Here is a 17,187-nt window from a genome sequence, read left to right as displayed (position 1 = left end):
AAACATTTAAGCCTGGTGTTGGCTTAGTGGTTAGGGTGGCGACTTGGAATCCTAGGGTCCTGAGTTCAAGCCCCGTTGGCTGCTGAATTAACATACACCAGGAAGTTGACTCAGTCTGTCATCCTTCCAAGGTCAGCAAAATGAGCACCAGTGTACTGGTAAGGGGCACACTGCATCAGCGGCATAGCCATGTCCCAACCAATGATGCAACCAGCAGCACAGGCAGCACTCGACAGAGAGAGAGATCAAAACATTTGTAGGATTTTACCCATAATGAATGCCTGAATATCAATTTTTTTCTCTCTCTTTTGACGAATGAGATTTCAGACTCCAAGGCTCACTTGGTACTGTGTCACATCACAAGATTATTATTGCAACGTCTATACTACGAACTATGTGGCTCTTACATTGTGAAACTAATGTCTATGTATTTCCTCCTGTTGCCTGGTAGGGTTTGGTCAGACCTGGAACTGACCAATCAGGCCAACCCTGGCATGGTTGGGTCAGAACTGATAAGTCTGGTTGAAGGTTCACTTTTCAGTTTATTTAGTACAAGTTCACATTATGGGATCACTCAAAAAATATATTAAAAAAGACCGATTCCAACTGACAACATATAGATCGAAGTTTGTTGTTGAGATGTTGTTGATCGACGATATATTGCTTTTTTGCTGACCCGATTTGTTTGGCTTTCAATCAATATGAAGAGAAAGACTCAAAAAGAAGCTCCAAAAATTAAATCGACAAAATATGGGTGTCACAAAATCCCTGTTGTTTGGACAATCAACCCACATGACGATAATACCACTGAAAACATGACCTTTCTACCGAAAGCATCGAGGAGTTTCTATAAAATCATGTCGAGACAGGGACATTAGGAGAGATAATTGTACTTTTATATGAATTACCAGGACGTTAGTATGCAATGGATAAATCAAGTAAATGGGCTTTGAACCTGTGATTGTAGCATTATGAACTCTGTGCTTAGATGGAATAGCCAAAATGATTCAGCCAATCTTTATAATACAGCACAAATGTTTTTCAAGGTTTCATTGAAGAGCAGTCTTTGTACTCGTCCACCGAAAATGAGTGCTTTTACAAGCATTGTGACTGTGCTGCTTGAATCTGAAAGGAGCTAATAAGCATTCAGCCATGATCTAAAATGCAGGCAAGAGGCCATGAGCATTCAGACTCAAATACCAGTCTGTCAAAGACAATCCCAGTGAATACACACTAGGGTATCTACTAAGAAGGATGCTTCACAACTTCCAGCTTGCTGTGTGTGCCTCTGTCGTTTTGCACCATGATTTACAACTGCATCACCAAAATGGACATTTTTCTGCTTACCCACTGCCAGTTTATATTTTCAGATGTATATCATACAAGCACATCGCTTATAGATATTTTTCTACTGTGCCGTTTGCGGAACCAACTTAGAACATGATGTTTTATTTCATTTTAGTCTCGTTTTTCACTTCAGCGTCTTATCGACATGTTATTTGAAGTGACCTTTTGTACACGAGTCAAACATGCCTTCCCCACAGTTCTCCCCGAATCCCTTTAGTGGACAATACATAAACAAATTGATGAATCTACAAACTTGTAGCTTGGAAATAGCATGCTATATTTAAGTTGAACATATCAACTGTGCATTTTCATTCCATCCATTTATTTTAATGCATTATATACATATTCATGCAATTTTATATGATTATTATTTTTTCCATATATGTACATATTTGTGAGTTTGTTTTATTATTGTAAACTTGACAAATATCACCAGTCTTCGGACTGCCTTGTACAGTGATTTAAGTTCTCAATAAACCAAAATGATTGAACTAGCAATCTTGTGTTTCATGGTATTTTGTTAATCTTCATTTTCAGGATTGCTATAATGTTATACAGTACAAGGAAACTTAAAAGGAAATCTGACCTGTGCTTTACCCACACGCCAATAAAATATATCTCTTAACATAAATATATTAAAATTTCTACATTCATGCAAGGCTTATGGAGGAGCTTGTAGATGTATCACATGCAGGAGAAAGACATCAGTATACTTTTACACTAAATAAATATATTAGCAGGTGATTGCCAAATAAATTCAGCTTGCAAATAAACTGCAACGTAACCACAATGTTAGCATAAACTTAATCGAACTTTTTGTTTACAACGTGGAGGCTTGTGGAGGAGCAAGAACCTAGAACAGATCAGGACGTAAAAAAAAAAATTAAAGAAACACGAGAAAGAGAGGGGAAAAACACACAAACAGCAGGGATAAGAGACAAAAACACACCGACAGTAGAGATGAGGGACTTCCGATTCCGGGTTGCTCCAAGCATGTTGCTGGTCCATGAGTTTCTTGGTCCAACTCAACAAAGATAAGTTTCCCAGACCAAGGGCATGTTCCCTTAACAAATGGCTTGCTATTGCTTGCTATCACTTGCCAAGCCACCAATTCTGTATCGACCACTTTTCAAGTCGCTTGCCAAACTGATTGGCAAGAGACTAAGGCCCAAGTCACATTTGGCATGGCGGCCATAGGGTCTACAAAATCTACGGCCACTAGCAATTATAGGGTGGCCGCAGTATTTCCATGGTCACACAATGTAACAGTCACATATGTTTTTATTTTTCGGGGAGCCGCATGGCGTATTTAGAAATTGTGGAGACCGAAAACGTGGGGGTGCCGTACAGTCTTTGATTTGATGTCGCACGGTGACCTTAGGGCGTCCCTGCGGTGGCCATATAATTTTCAAGGCAGATGCAAGGTAGCCTCAAGGTGCCTGCAAGGCGACCGCAGGCGTGCCCTAAGGCGAACGTGCCGCCAGACGGACGGTAACGAGTGGGTATATATACCAGTTCTTTTTTTTACTGAAATAAAAATATAACAGTTCGGAATATACCAGTACGGTATATATAACTGAATATACTATAACTATAATATATATAACTGAATATACCAGTTTGGAGTATAGGCAAACACCAAAACTCCGATCTCTAGCGGTAGCGCACGGTGGACGCACGGTCGACGCAGACTGCCACGGAGGCCGTACGTAGGATGCACGGCGGGCGTAGGGGAAGTGTGCGTCGACCCTGCGTTGCCCACAGGTAGTCACACAGACCGCAAGGCCACCGTACGTTGAACACAGGGATGCCTTAGGACTACCCTACGGTGACCGTGGAAAAAGTGCGGCTGCCGTAATTTTTTGGGGGTTGGCAAAATTCATTTTTCATTGATAAGAGCCTACGGCAGCCGCACAAATAACGCAAGCCCACCGTACGCCTTACATACGGTCGACGTGGAACACATCTACGTCACAGCTTGGCTTGTCGAATTGCTACGGCCAACGTAAAAATGAAAAAAGTTATAACTCCGCGCTATAATTCCATGGAGACCCCTACGGCCTGTAAAAGATAGCCATATGGCGTAGGGCCACCTCAGAAACTCTGCGGCCACCGCACGTTTCTGTCAATTCAGGGGGGGGGGGTATGCCGCCGTATCCTAGCCGTAGAGCAAATGTGACTTAGGCCTAAGAGAGATGTTTGGCAAGTGGTAAGCGAGCTGCCTGTGAATGGAACACCACCGTATCTTAGCAAAAATGGTCTCCACAGTTTAATTGAAAATGATTGGTGGCTATTTCTTCAATTATTGCAATCACAGAAAATGATATTGAAACGTGCATTTCATACTTTCACTGTTACGCTTACTTTTCATCCTAATTCTTCAAAATCTATAAAACATGCAAAACCACTCCACTCTCCCCCCCTCCCCCAAACACACAGTTGAAGGTATAAGCTAAGCAAGGGAGCTCCCCTTTCTGACTCCCCGTTTCTTTCTCTATATTTTCCTTTTTCCAATACTCTCTGTAACTACTGGTAACACTAAACATTTTTTGCGGGAAGTTGTCACAAAATGAAGAGTAAAATTGAAAATGATGGCCTGGATAGAATTTGCTGGAGTACCATGATATAATTGTTTACATTGAATACTGCCATGTTGTTAAGCAGTGCCGAGCACTCCATTCTGTTGCAGTGCTAGTGTGAGCGCTTTGAATCAAGCAAGCCGCTTGGCAAGTGGTCAACTAACTTGCTAACGGAATATGCCCCAGATACATTGTGTTTTACTAGTTTAGTTTCATTTCTTTGTTGTTGGTCATCTATTCATCCAATTTTCTCTGCCAACTCGTACCTTGTTATGTTGAATTGTCGAATTTGTGTCCTTGGTAAATTCTGGCCTACTGGTCTCAGGCTGGGCTTGTCGGGTTGTTGCTTCTGCCTTCGTTTTTGACGGCAAGTGCTTTGATTTTGCTCCTTTTATCCAAGGTATTGTTACTTCTGACACATCAGCTAAATACTTCCTCCTCTTTGCTACAAAAAACACAACACCAAAAAAAATCTTCACTCCAAGAAAAAACAAACAAAAAAAAAAACAACTAGAAGTACACTTTGAAGAGTGCATACCTCCTCCACGTAATTCCTGATCCACGAGAACATATCAGGCCCAATACATTTTTGAAATATCATGCTATACAGTACTATATTGTTTTGGCCCTAACTCTCAATACAATGGTGTAGAATCACTTTGAAATTAAACAATTCTCATATCCAGATCCGGATCTTCATCAAAATCGAATCAATTCGTCCTTGTCACACACCCAACCTGTCCACCAAGTTTCATCCGAATCAGTCCATCACGTTTTGAGATATCATGCTATATATTAGTTGACCCTATCTCTCAATGGTGAATAATCACTTAAAAAATTCTAGTAGTCAGATCCGGATCCAGATGTTCACCAAAATCAAATCAGTTCGTCCTTGTTGCACACCCAACCTGCCCACCAAATTTCATCCGGATCCATCCACAACTTTTTGATATATCCTGCACACAGTCACACACACACAGACAAGAGAGGGGTGAAAACAGAACCTCCTTCACCTTCAGTGGCAGATGTAACAATGAAAAAAAATTGAACTCTATCTGCCCTGCACTGTTACTCCTTCATTCCCTATCCCTTCTCCTTTTCATCATCCACAAACTGAATCTTCACTGAATAAAATGTTTCTTCCTTTAAACTCTGTCATCAACAACCCATTCATTCTTCTTCATCAAAATCTCTTTCTCTTCTTTTTCAGAAAGCTTGCTCCCCAAAACCTTTTAACTTATAAACGCCTAGTTCATCCAGCCTCTTCTCGTTCCAGCAGCCCCATTTCCTCCATGCCTTTCACGGAAAACATTATTACTACCCCACCTGTGAAGTCTGTTGCTGTATATCCAGTTTGGGAATCCTGAGAAGTCCATTTTGCAGAGGTTATGTGCACAGACAATCAATTCCTCTTCACATACAGTCGTTGTGTCAATACATGTCAGTACCCTCCCACCCACCCCCCCCCCCATTAGATTCCCCCTCATCCCATCCTCTCTCAGCTTTCCCCTTATCACACTCTCAGTTTCCCCTTGCCTTGCCCCCTCTCATATCCGTCACACCCTCCCCCTCTCGGTTTCTCCCACACCCCTCCCCCTCTCGATTTTCCCAACCCCCACCCGGCTCCCCCCACCCCCTCAGCTTCGGTCCAGCCCCGCACCCTCCCAGCTTTGCCATAGCCTGCACCCCTCCACCCTGGTTTGCCCCAGTCCTATACCCTCCCAGCTTCCCCCCACCCAGCTACCTCTCCTTACTCCTTTCCACATTACTACACCATACCAACAGCTCCTCATCCACTGTCTCTAACTGTGTAGACAATAAACATCTGAGGCCTCCACTCCAACCTCAAATATCTCCCAATTCAGGCCTCTTCTGATAAACCAGGTATCACCTGTCTTACAGAACCATAAATCCCACAGGACACCCCTGACTCCTTCGTGTCTCTCCCTGGCTATCGTCTCCTCCAGTTTTAATGACCCGAACCTCGTCCTGGTGGCCAAGTCACAATGTATATCAAGAACTTAATTTCTCACTCTCTGTGTATTACTCTGCACCCAACAAACCCCAGGAAGACCTTGGGCTGTGATTTCCCTTCTGCTCCCACCTCATGTTTGTCTTCCAAACAGTGACAACTCCATCTACATGCATCTCTCTTTCATACGACATTGACCAACTTTTAACCACTCATCCCAACTCTCTCTTCCTCATATGTGATGATTTCAATTGTCACCATGCCAATTTTCTGGGTGTTGGTACCTCTCTCATCAGCCATGGCACTTCAGCAAAGGACTTCCATGACTCCATGGGACTGACTCAATCTGAACTTTCCCACCTGGACTTCTATCAATGGCAAATCCTCTCTGCTGGTTGACTGGCAAAACTGGAAAAATCCAGCCTTGACAGTGTGAAGAGATTAAAGAATTCTGTTAAGAGCAAGACGTTGTCCGTGAGAGTGGAGGAAGTCAGAAACCCAAGAGTGGCTTTGGCCTTGGATGCCATAGGCAGAGAGTTTGGAGAGAAAAACAGGGTGCCAGACTGTGTCAAAAAGTTTATATATGTCTTGGGAGACAGCCCTGATCTCATGTCTCACATTGAGGGCCTCCATCCATTGTTAGGAGAGTAGAAGCAGCATGTCGATGGTATAGTGTCCTGGTCTGAATCCAAATTGATGATCTGAGATCAGGCTGTCCATCTCCCATCTTAACAATCACATCCATTTATACTACTTCACATATCCCAGTGAATCGAAAGGCAATGAGTCTAAGCAAGGAAAAGGTAGGCAATTGCTTTGTCAGAGGATAATGTGGGATATATAAATTCCAAAACCTCTTTGAATGATTAATTCTTTTGTATGCAACCTGTGGCTGATGGTTGCGCCATTGCTGGGAGTGCAAATGTGCCGCTGATGCAGTGACCCTGTTCCCGGTAAGCTGGTAGTCATTTTACTGACCCCGGAAATATGACAGGTTGAGTCAACCCACCTGGTGTTATTTAACGGTGGAATAGGGACTCAAACTCAAGACCGTAAGATCTTAAGCCAGCTAACTTAACTGTTAAGCCAACACCAGGCTTTCTTCGAAGGATACTGTGGGATGTTTTATTTTCAAAGGATATTACCTATATGGGATCCTTAACTATACCAAAACCAAATGCTGATGGCAAAGCATGAATTCTCAAACTCAAGGCTATGAAAACTGAGAAGTAGATCTTTGGCTCTCCGTCTGTTCTGAAAATTATCCAACCCCAGAAGTTGTACTTGTTCACCACATCACGTCTGCTTCTACAGTTTTAAATGTGGGTGTCACTTCAGACCCAACTCCTTCCTCAGTTCCCCACATTGCAAAAAACTATAAATCCATTTCATTCCATCTGAGCAATATCACTCAAATCCGCTCGTATTTACTTCAGAAGATTACTGAAACTCTGGTTAATGCTCTCATGATGTTTCACGTGGATTACTGCAACACGCTGTTAGCAGACTTGCCTGCTTTTTTCTGTCATGACCTTACAACTCATTCCGATTACGGCTCGTAAGGCAGACTCGTAAATTTGATCACATCACTCCAATTCTCGAAACACCCTACTGGCTCGCAGTACAGCAATGGACAGAGTTATAAAATTTCGCTGATAACCTTCAAAGCCAAAAATAAATTGGTTCCTGCCTATATTTCTGATGTAGTCACACATTACACCACTGCAAGAGAGCTGCGATCAAACAACAGCAATCTCCTGATAGTTATTTGCATGACGGTGAATACTTTTAGCAATTGAGAATTCCACAGAGATGCTCCCCAACTGCAGTTTGCTGCCTTTGCACAGCCTCAATTACTATGGCTTTTAAATCCCTCTTAAAATCCGGAATCGTTGTTTTACACTGACTTTATCTGAATTTATATTCATCCTACCATTTATTTGTCCACATTCTCTTCAATCTCAATACTTTCCCCTCTTGTCCATCCAAAATGTTACGGACACCCATTGTCCATCCAAAAAAGCTTGTTAATACACCAAAAAGGCTTATACACCATAACATAATCTGATATGGCAAAATACATCACTGAAAACCCTCCAAGTTTTCAAGACAGCTGCTCACCACCATCTCAGATCATCCCCCATCCAAAAACATGATCCTTTCTACCCCCGTTAATCTCCCCCCCCCCACCACCACCACCACCACCACCACCCACCTCATCCTCCAAGCCCACCTCTTTCCAAATGTACAGGTTTATTTTTTATTTTTGTATACCATGTTGAGGCTCGTGTAAGAGCTAATACACAGAACATATAGCAAGGCAGGAGACAATAGGGGTGCGAGAGGGAAGCACAAAATAATGGGGAATAGAAACAATAGATCTGTTGAAGGGAGAGGGATGGGGCAGGGAACACAGAGTAAAGAAGATGGTACTGCAGGGACTTACAGGAAGGAAAACAGAGAATTTGACGGAGGTGGGATTGGGGTGGATCAACGGGGGTAGAAATGATCAACATTTAGGATGGGGATGGATGAAGATATGAGATGGTGGTGAACAGTGGTTTCGAAGAACTGGAGGGAGGAGTGGAATTGAAGAGAGTGTGGGAGTTTGTTCCAGAGATTTTGGAAAAAGAGGAATGAAAGAGCGTTGGTGAGCAGTGATTCTTGGTTTTGGTAGTTTTACCAGAAGGGGTTTTTTGGCAGACCTTAAGCGCCCTGCTGAAATATAGGGTGGACAGATCACAGACAGAGCAGGGGCAAGGCCGGAGAGGAGACGGTGGAAGACAGCACCGACTTGCCTCCAGTAAGAGAGTGAGTAACCCAAAGACTCAGCTTCATCATGGGAGATACCAATAATCCTAAATGCCTTGGTTTCCACAGTGTGAAGTCGAGCTCAGTGTGAGGCAGGAGCACCATCCTAGAGGGGAGAGCAGTACTCCATCAGACTGTGGATGAAAGCTTTGAAAGTGGTTGGAAGCTCAGGTGTACCAAGGAAGGACTTTGCACGAAGAAGAATGTCCAATCAGCCACTGGCTTTGGAGGACAGCTTGGAGATGTGGCTTTCCCCGGAAAGATTGTGGCAGATAGTGAGGCCCAAAAGTTTGAATGAGAGGACTTCCACAAGGGATTGTTGAGAAAGTAGATAGACTGTGAAACGACTTCTGCAGACGGTCCTTTCGGAGAGACATAGTGAGGGTGTGAGAGAGTTTGCGGTTGTTTCCATCTTGTCCACCCCGTGTTTCCACACCTTGCCCTCATTCTTCCCTACATCCCATATTTCTCCAAGTCTCCCTCTAGTTTTGTCCCTCAACCCTGCTGTTGGTGTGTTTCCACTTTCTTTTTATTTTGTACCTTTTGTTCTGTTCAGTCCTGATCCATTATTATTCTATGTTCTAGCTCCTCCACAAGCCTCGATTTTGTATACAAAAAGTGCTTTGAGGTTTTATTTTTATATACAGAGGTGCTATTGTGTGACACCCATTGTCCATCCAAAAACGCTTGTTAATACACCAAAAGGCTTATACACCATAACACAATCTGATATGGCAAAATACATCACTGAAATTTTAAAATCAATCTTCATTCAGTAGAGTGAGGTGGGGCAAGATGCGTCCTCCCACACGGAATATGTACCTTGTACAATGAGAGAGTAACCATAGAAAGAGTCACAGTGTTGCCGTTGGTCCGCTTAAATTCTGCAAGGTAGTCGATACATTTTGGGACCTTGGATCATATTATTAAGTGGCATGAGTCTTATTCCTTGACAAATACAGGAGGGCAAGTGGGTATATATCACCCAACCTTACTCTCAGTGTGAGGACTTCACAGACATAATTATGCATTCCAGTATCCAAGTAGGAGATGAGTAAAAAGTGAAAAATGATTGCTAAATTCAAAAATAAATAGTGAACATCACAATTCTTTTCCCCAATATTTTCTATTTCATGTTGGCATCTTCGCTCTAATGTGCTGCTGTGAGTGTGAGACTATCCATGTTTTAAAAGGCTGTTTGCTCAACAACCATTACAAAGGGGTTACTTGAGATGAGTGCCAAGGCCCTTGGCAGCACGCTCTGACAGTTTGGCCCAAAATGCACATGATGAAAGCGGCCCGTCTAAAAGACGAGTGGTGGTTGCAAAAATCTTGGCGCCTGCCTGCATCGATGGAAAAATCAATTGTACACCTGACAGCCCAGTAGCTACATAGCCACTATGGTGTGAGAGGTGCTTTGTGTTCCATTCAATGACGATACAAAATTATTTACAACCACAGGTGGAAAAGAAGGTCTTAGAATCAAATAAATAAAAATTCTTCCAACAAATTTTATCAAGAAAATTGTTATTGCTCGCTGACTTGACATTTGTATTGGAGATGAAGTTTTCTTGAGGATTTCAACTACCAATAGCGAAATTGTATGTCTACTTCAATGGTCAGATAATGACACCCAACTCTTTACAAACTATATGGACCTGCACCTGAAATAAATGGCAGTTTGTCATACTTGCTGTTCAGGTTGAAAGTTAATTGTTGCATCTCCAAAAGGACGTTTCATTCTTAGTTTTGCAGGACATAGTATTATACTATAAAGTATTCTATAATGCATTTCCAAAAGTATTGGGAGAGTAAAAAAAAAATAGGCAACATTACTAATTTGCATATGTTTATTCGATTTGCAGTTGACGGTCACTGCCACTGTCACAAATGCCATGGAAGACATTTGTATTGATATCAGGCATTTGACTGCACGATTCACTCCTCCTCAAGAGAAAATGCAAGTTCAGTGGAGGAATGTCATTTGGTGAATCTGGCCTTTGGGCAGCATTTATAGACATCCGAAATAGTGGTTTGATTGGGTTTAAGATGAAACTTTGCTGTCTAATGATTGTGGTTTGTGGTCCAATTTCAACAATGTTGTCTTCGAACTAATTCCATAAAGAGATTTCAGTATGGCAAGGTGCATTTTCATGTTGGTACATGTGTGAACCCTCACTGTTGTAAAGCTGATAATTTTGCGATGTCCAAAATGTTACGGTTCGGTAACTTTATGAAGCACATGCTATTTTGCATTGTGTGAAAAGCATATGCCCACATTAGGTTCATATCAATTTGGGGTGTGCCATCCAAATACTTATTGGGAATGCAGTAAAGTAAAGAAGTGAGGATAAAATGAGGCATAGTGATGGTGGAGATGAAGCATTTGTGAAGTTTCACAAGTTTTACTAGAATGGCACTAGGGAGAGCGCATACGTCCGCGATACAATGCCTGATCCACGAGAACATCCCGAATCGGATCTTCACCAAAATTGAATCAATTTGTCCTTGTCAAAAACCCAACGTGTTTCATCCGTCCACCCAACGTCCACCAAGTTTCATCCGAATCCATCCATAACTTTTTGAGATATCGTGCTATATATAACTTTTGGCCCAATCGCTCAATGGTGAAGAATCACTTAAAAATATTCCAGCTTTCACATCCGGATCCGGATATTCACCAAAATCTAATCGGTTTGTCCGTGTCACACATCCAACCTGCCCACCAAATTTAATCTGGATATGTGCACAACTTTTTGAGATATCCTGCACACTGACAGACAAACAGACAAATGAAAAATCGTGCTTAGCACGAAACTTGGCGAATTAGTTGACCTTTCCGTGTGGTGGTCCAAGCTGTAATGTCATGTAATGTGTGGTGTTTATTTGTTCGTACATTAATAAAAAGACGCGACGTCACAAATAACAATTATCAGGCACGCGTTGTCATGGTAACGGCAGCAGATTGAAAATTTTCACAACTCATTTAAAGCCACCATGTGACATTCAACAACTTATCATCAGTGCTTGTTGCCTTCATTGTGATCGTAGAAAATATTTGAAAATACCCAGGAACATTGCTTTTCAACCAGCTTTTCGATCCCATTATCAGGTTTGAAATATGTTGTAAAACAAAAATATGTATTTTATATGTGTGTTTTTCATGTTTTGGGTGACCCTAACCTTGACCTTGGGTCAATTTCGATCAAACTTTGTACACATGTTAATACTACATGCATAAATAGACAGTATAATTTTCAATTTAATAACTGCAAAACTCTTTGAGAAATAGCCATGTGTAATTCACAAAATTCCCCATTGGTTTATAATGGCCGATAATATAAAGTGATGCAGAATCCAGATCCTGATATTGAACATCACCAAAAGCCACATATCGTTTTGCACTGTGGATTTCTATCAGCTGTTAAAATTTCATCCAAATCGGTTAAGAATTGTGACCTGTAGAACGAATATAATTTTTTTTTAAATCATGCCAATAGCTAAAAACTTTGACGTCATACGCTTGCGAAAACTGTGCATAATTTGTACTAACATGCATTTTAAAACACGAGAACGTGACCGTAAAAAAATAAAATAAAATAAAATAAATATTCAAACCGCGAGCAAGAAACAACAACCACACAGGCAGTTTCTTCGCTCTCGCATGCCCGTCTGTGCGTGGCCCGGAAGTTCGCATATTGCAGTCACGATTATTCGCAATTTAGTTTTAATGGCCAGTTATTCAATTAGCGCCAACGTATTTTGCCTTTTCGCAATGTCGTCGTAAGGGAAAACAAAAAGAGAAGAGAAGGGAGAAATTTTTTTTTTACTTCCTGGTTCGGAGCATACCAGCTCACTCTGATGTTACCGAAATTTATGCACCATCTAATATGAAAACGATCATAACTTGGGGCATTGTGTTTTTCTATAAATGCGCATAAGAAATTGAGAAATTATGAGAATATACGAAGTCATCACTCTCCGGAAGTCCATACGTTGTAACCCGTAATGGGGACCGCAGCTGAGGTTCCCTTCCCCTGTCGGCCACGCCTATGCAGCAACGTGTCTTGTCATTGGTTGGTAAATAAATGGCCATAACTTTGGAGGCACTTGTCCGATTAATATCAAACCTTGAAAAGGTACATCCTCAGGCCCCCAGCAATATATCTGGCAAGTTTCAATTAGATCGGACCAGTGGTTGTCGAGAAACCGCGGTCACAGACACACACACACACACACACACACACACACACACACACACACACACACACACACACACACACACACACACACACACACACACACACACACACACACACACACACACACACACACACACCGCTGGAATTATAGATAGATTTAGATATTCCATTGAAGTTTGTTTTGGCGTCAACAGGAAGTCGCTACGACTTCCGGTCACCGAGTTATGTCCAAAAATGTGTTTTCACGTTGTGTGACGTCATGTCGTGATGTTTAGTCCGATTAAGACGAGGTTTGGACGCGGACCGTCTCAGGTGGATTGCCTATCAGGTGAAAAAAACTTGAGAATGACTGGTCCAGCCGTTTGGGCTGTAGACGACCGGACAAACAAACAAACAAACGGAACAGACCAACATACTTCACAAAATCGAAGATTTCGCCAAGTAACAAACAGACAGAGAGGGGTGAAAACATAACCTCCTTCACCTTAGGTGGCAGAGGTAAATATATATATATATATATATATATATATATATATATATATATATATATATATATATATATATATATATATATATATATATATATATATATATATATATACACACATCATGATTATAAAATAAAATGATTACAAAAATCCTGTTTGTCGAGTATAGCCTACACATCTGAACACATGGTTCATCATGCTGAAACTCCAGGTCTGCATTTTGTCCATTGTATACAAATGTCCTTGTAATTCATGAAAAACTCCTCTGCTGTCTCCGAATGTCCTTCTCTCACAGGTGATACATGTACGAGCTGCTCTCTCAGCCTCATAACCATGCAATGTACACACTCATCTCTGGGCTACCTAACCTGGTCTAGAATCTCAACCCAGCTTTTACGGCCACCCTGGTGTTTATCATTCAGGATGATACATCAACGTGTACTTGTCTTCCCTCGGACAGACATTAAACTGGGTTTTCCATCTGCTAGCATTTGTTGGTGCATGTTAAAGATCTCACGGTGTCCTTCATGAAAAGTAGGCAAGTTATCGCCAGCACCCTGGCCAAACTCCAAGTTCTTGCTTTAATTTGCAGGGAGAATTGCATCAGCAACATAGCTGTGCCCCACCCCTCCCCCAGCAAATTATGCTACCCACAGCAATTTTGATGCAAGCGAAAGAAAAGGAAGATGAGCAATATAAAAAAAAAATAGGACTGTGTCCTGAAGCTCACCTGGATCAGGAGCAACAGTCACTTAAACCACCAGCAGACCCCCTTAGACACTGATTCTTTTTTTTTTAATACTATGAAAAAACTTTGGTACATCATGGGTGATGAAGGTTGTGGTCAAATTTCATTGAAATTGTGTGTGTAGTTTCTGAGAAGAGAGCAAATACCTATTTGGGGGACTCAAACCCCTCACAGACCCCCCCATGACCCCGATTTTTTTATGCCGATAACAAAATTTGGTACATCATGGGTGATGAAGATTGGGGTCAAGTTTCATCAAATTCACGGATATCATTTCGGAGAAGAGAGCAAATACCTATTTTAGGGGGTCAAACACCGCCCCTCCCCCACCACCATAGACTCCCTTCATAAGTGAAGATTTTGATGTGGACATACACTTTGGTATATCACAGTTGATGAAGGTTGTGGTCAAGTTTCATCAAAAACGTGTGTATAGTTTTGGAGAAGAGAGCAATACAGATTTTTGTGGGGTCAACCCCCCCCCCTCCATAAACCGCATTAATGAGCGCAGATTTTGATGTGGTCGATGCACTTTGCTTTATCACTGGTGATGAATGTTGTGGTGAAGTTTCATCAAAATTGTGTGTGTTGTTTCGGAGGAGACAGCAAATACCTATTTTGTGGGGTCAGAAAAAAAACCCCATAGACCCCCTTAATGAGCGCAGATTTAGATGCCGTCGATTCAGTTTGGTACATCAGTGGTGTTGAAGGTTGTGGTCAAGTTTCCGAAAAATCGTGTGTCGTTTCAGAGAAGGGAGCTAATCTATTTTGGGTGGTTCAACCCCCCCCCCCTCCCCCAACCCGTAGATCTCCTATAATGAGCATAGATTTTGAGGCGATCAATATACCTTTGCTGGGCATCAGATATGAAGCGTGTGGCCAAGTTTAATCAAAATCGTATGTTTAGTTCAAACGTTAATGACAGAAGTGGTTACAGACTGTCTGAATCAGTGACTCGCTCACCTACGGACACTGCTCGATTGCATAAGCTCACCTGACTGAAGTCCAGGTGAGCTAAAAAAAATAAATGAAGCATGGCCTTAAAACAATAGCTTTCCTTTTGCATGCAAATCCCATGAAGCAATGAGGAAAAGATTATTTTATTGCCTCGTGTTTACAACACACTTTCAAAACATGATGTTCAACCCTGCCTGCTACATCTATATTATAAAAGGAGTCATGTCTGTCTGTTTGTCGTTTTATAACTTGAGAATGGATTAACGGATTTTAATAAATCCAATGATGGTGGAATCAGGGAACTCCCTGGGTTTGTGATGCCAAAAACAAAAGGTCTGTTTGTGTGTAAGTACACGGGCACGCGTATCAAAACTGCAAAAGCAAACTTGTGACACTGGTTATCCCTGAACAGAGGGCAGGATCTCCCACAGGAATCCTTTTTTTTCTTGCCCCATAGATTAGCCTTCACAGCAAAGATTTTTATTCCAGTCAGCAAAGTGACAGGTCTTATACACTAGTGTACATTAAAATATCTTAGTAAATGATAAAATAGTATGATACAATTATTGGGATATACCATAACACACCACACAATCCGCTCTCACCCACCAATACAAAATATAGTGGAATAAGACCACGTGGGAATATGGAATTTAAATTGCAGAAATTATGGAGAACAATAACAGTTTCATTAATATGCTTTATAATGTCAGAGCAGGGACTTCAATTGCTACGAAGAGATATAATTTTGCAGTCAATGAATGACCAGATGTCGCATTTCTAAATCCAACAAAATTAGTTTTATGTTACTAGTTTGTCCCCAAACGTCTAATGTTACTGAGACTCTCATCAGCTCGTTACACAGCAATGGTCCCAGCTATTTGGGATATCTATTTATTTCATACGCAAATATAGTGGGATTTTTGACTTTCCTCATTCCAAAATATGCTCCATATGTAACCTTTCCCTTCTCCTCACCTCTCAAGCTTCCATTCCTTCTCTCCCCACTCGTTTTTGATTTTGATGTCCCATACTCTTTACGTATGGTACATTTACGGATGAGCCTTGCTGCTGCCAAAGCAGTCTATTGGCAAGGGTTACACTGGGTGGTTTGCCATTGCCTTATCAGCGTTGTTTGTCCATTCTCTATACTTTTAAATGCTGAACGTCAAGCAAGGAAGCAGCAATTATTCTTTTCACTATTAAAAAAAATGGCTACGTTCAGCTGGGGTTTGAACGACCGACTTCCCCAATTAAGAGGGGACACTCTAACCACAACGCCACTGACTCCAGTTTCCCACTCTGAAGACACTCCCAAATCCTCCTTTCATCCTCTCCTCTCATCCTGTTCTCAATTATAATTTCCTCAACAGCATTACTTTCAGTTTTGTCCAACTGAAAAAAATTGCATTCAATTAAGACTTCAGTGGCTTTTTCTATAACTTTCAACTACGATTCTTAAATCCAAACAATTGAGTCAAACACCATTCTAATGACTCGTGCAAGTCTTTTGAAGATTCTGGAACCGTCCTTAGTGATGATAGAACTGAGCTAACAAGGTAGAATCCCTGCAGTAGTGTGCTGACAGATTGCAGAAGAATGTCACCATAAAGCTGCCGATTTAAGTATCTCAAACGTGGTGGTTGAGTTCACATTCATGTCCTCAATACGTGTAAAGTGGCAAAAGGTGAAAATACAACATAACATTGTATGTCAGTGAGAAATTAGAATTCCTCAACAGTCAAAATGTTAATTAAACAAACTGATAAATTTAAATGAACAGCCTGCAGGTCCACTGCATTATGTGGGACATTCAAGGAGTTCGAGGAATAAGATACTTTAGTCCAAGAAACGCCAAAGTAATTCAATTTTTCCATGAAAGTGTACATAGGAAGAAATATATATATATATATATATATATATATACATATATATATATATATATCTATATATATATATATATTTATATATATATATATATATATATATATATATATATATATATATATATATATATATATATATATATATATATATATATATATATATATATATATATATATAGCCTGGTGTTGGCGCAGAG

The 17,187-nt window shown here is 41.1% G+C and overlaps 1 protein-coding gene across 3 annotated transcripts in view; it reads right to left on the bottom strand.

Annotated features, from left to right (window-relative positions):
- Positions 1 to 17,187, bottom strand: part of SPOCK3 (SPARC (osteonectin), cwcv and kazal like domains proteoglycan 3) — a 570,187-nt gene that overhangs the window by 239,134 nt on the left and 313,866 nt on the right. The window lies entirely within an intron of this gene.

This window comes from Eptatretus burgeri, chromosome 5 (genome assembly GCF_056783735.1).
Source record: "Eptatretus burgeri isolate ZD-2024b chromosome 5, Ebu_testis_v1, whole genome shotgun sequence".
Taxonomy (NCBI): domain Eukaryota; kingdom Metazoa; phylum Chordata; class Myxini; order Myxiniformes; family Myxinidae; genus Eptatretus; species Eptatretus burgeri.
The sequence above is the reverse complement of the archived record's forward strand: the minus strand, read 5'-3'. Positions and strand labels throughout refer to the sequence as shown.